The sequence below is a fragment of the Malaclemys terrapin genome, chromosome 5, assembly GCF_027887155.1.
Source record: "Malaclemys terrapin pileata isolate rMalTer1 chromosome 5, rMalTer1.hap1, whole genome shotgun sequence".
Lineage (NCBI taxonomy): Eukaryota > Metazoa > Chordata > Testudines > Emydidae > Malaclemys > Malaclemys terrapin.
Window position 1 is genome coordinate 83,507,019 of NC_071509.1, and position 1,962 is coordinate 83,508,980.

Below are 1,962 nucleotides of genomic sequence, written 5' to 3' on the forward strand. Positions count from 1 at the left end.
TGTCTTCCAATACATGTAAGAAAGCTGCAGGATTTCTGAGCAAATGGAAGGTGACAGATGTTGGCAATTCCAACCCCTTATAGGAGCTAGGAAAGTGGGGAGGAAAATAAAGGACTGAAGTGCAATGGCCTAACACCACCGAAATGCAATATCAGGACTCTTCACCCAGATATGTGACTCCATCTGATGACAACATGGCTCTCTAGAGAGTATAAGTGTTGTACCCACAGAAATTGAAACTTTTATTTTAAACTGAAAACTACCAACAAGAACTGGTCATAATTTCCTCAATAAGCCATTTAAAAAAAAACCAAACACACAAGGAGAGGACAAGTCTAATTTAAACGGACTTTTGAAGGAGTTAACATGCCTTCAGTTCACACTGTCTGCTGCAAATTACGGCTTGTATCATTTCCTCTTGATGCTTTCTACACTTCATTTCTTACTACCATGTAATCAATGTGGTAAGTGGCTTTTTTCTTCTTCTTGTGGTTAAACAGCGTGTTGAAACAAAGGATCAAAACAAATGACTTTTTTTTAAAAAATCGTGTTTTTTTTTCCCCCACTTACGTTTATTTCATTTTTAACGAAACCACCAGTTAACACCCATTTACTTAATCATTTCAAACAAGCCTCTAGATGCCAATTATTATTGAAAGTTGCAAAGCGGTAAAAGTTAGCTAAAAATAAAAACTAAAAGTGAATACCAACAGCAGCTAACAACCGGAGTCCCTCTGCAGACCTTCTGCAGCCCACCCAGGCGCTCGCGGGCTGACGGTCCCTGGGGGATAAACCGGGAGACGCCGATAGCAGCCCGGGGAAAGGAAAGTGTGTCAGGATCAAGCTTTCGTTGATGACAGGCGTGCAGCGGTGACGGGGAGCGGGTCCTACCTTCAGGGAAGCGCCGCCGCCGGGAGTCCGGCTCCCCCGAGCCCCGCACAGGCACCGCCCGCGCTGGCACCTGAGGCGAAGGCCGCGGGACCGGGAAAGGAGCTGGCGGGTCCCGTTTCGCACAAGGAAGCAGCTTCCCGGCCTCCACGCCGAGACGTGACACGTACACGGCAAAGGGGGGGCGGGCGCTGCGGTCCGCTCCCAGCCCACGAGCTGCGCCCTGTGTGGACAACAGCCGCCGCCAGCACCGGAGCGCTGAGCCTGGAACCGCCACCATCCCCCCGGGGAGGTTTCCAGCATCAGGGCCCAGCACAGAGCGCTGCCCAGCCCCTCCGCCACCGCCTCTCACCTGCCAGCGGCGTCGCAGCCGCTTCGTTCCCGCCCCGGTCACGTCCTGCTCTGCGGTGGCCGGACGAGGGACAGCTGCTGTTAGGCCCGGCGGGGAAACGGGAGGCTCTTGCGGGCAGAAAAAGCTCCGGTGCCAACGTCTGCACCTTTATTTCTTCCTTCTCTGGCCCCAGTGGCAGCCGGACGTGCTTGGCCGGAAATGGGGCAGCGGTGGCCTCTCTATGGCCATGACGTGGAAGAGTCTCTCTAGCCAACAATGTCCATTTCTATGGTATCGCTACCTCCATGCAGCAACCATAGCAACGACATCCGGGTCCGCCGCCGCTTCTCTAACACCCTCCCCCCTTCACCCGCTTCCGCAGCGTCGTGTGGGCTCTGCGGGGGACTCGAGCCGAGTCCCGGTGCGGGAGATCGGCCGCACCGGGACTCGGCCGCACACCGTGAATCCCCCTCACCTCACCCCGCTGGGGGCAGCCGGGCAGGGGGCGCGGCGCAGCCTCCCCCGCCCCAAGAGAAGAGCGGGCGGGGCTCCGGGTGGGCTGGGACCGGACAAGGGCGCTGGGTGTGGCCTGGGGAGTCTCTCGCTGACGCTCGGGCGGCGGGCGGGCAGGTTCCTCCCGGTACCTGTCGCTGCAGCGCTGGGGCCAGCCAGGCTGAGCGGCGCCCCGACCCGCACGGTCTGTCTCGCAGGGCCCGGCCGCCGCTCCGCTGGAGGTGCTGCGT

The 1,962-nt window shown here is 57.6% G+C and overlaps 1 protein-coding gene across 4 annotated transcripts in view; it reads right to left on the bottom strand.

The window, feature by feature from the left end:
- The window catches only part of ARFIP1 (ADP ribosylation factor interacting protein 1), a 64,480-nt gene extending 63,078 nt beyond the window's left edge, over positions 1–1,402 (bottom strand). For 2 of the 4 annotated variants that reach the window (XM_054028863.1, XM_054028862.1), the window contains exon 1: positions 1,241–1,402. The gene's annotated coding sequence lies outside the window, so the exon portion shown is untranslated. Of the gene's footprint in view, positions 1–891; positions 1,006–1,240 lie in introns of those variants that run through there. The other 2 variants (XM_054028861.1, XM_054028860.1) reach the window with 1 other exon arrangement.
- Between the last annotated feature and the right edge of the window lie 560 nt (positions 1,403–1,962).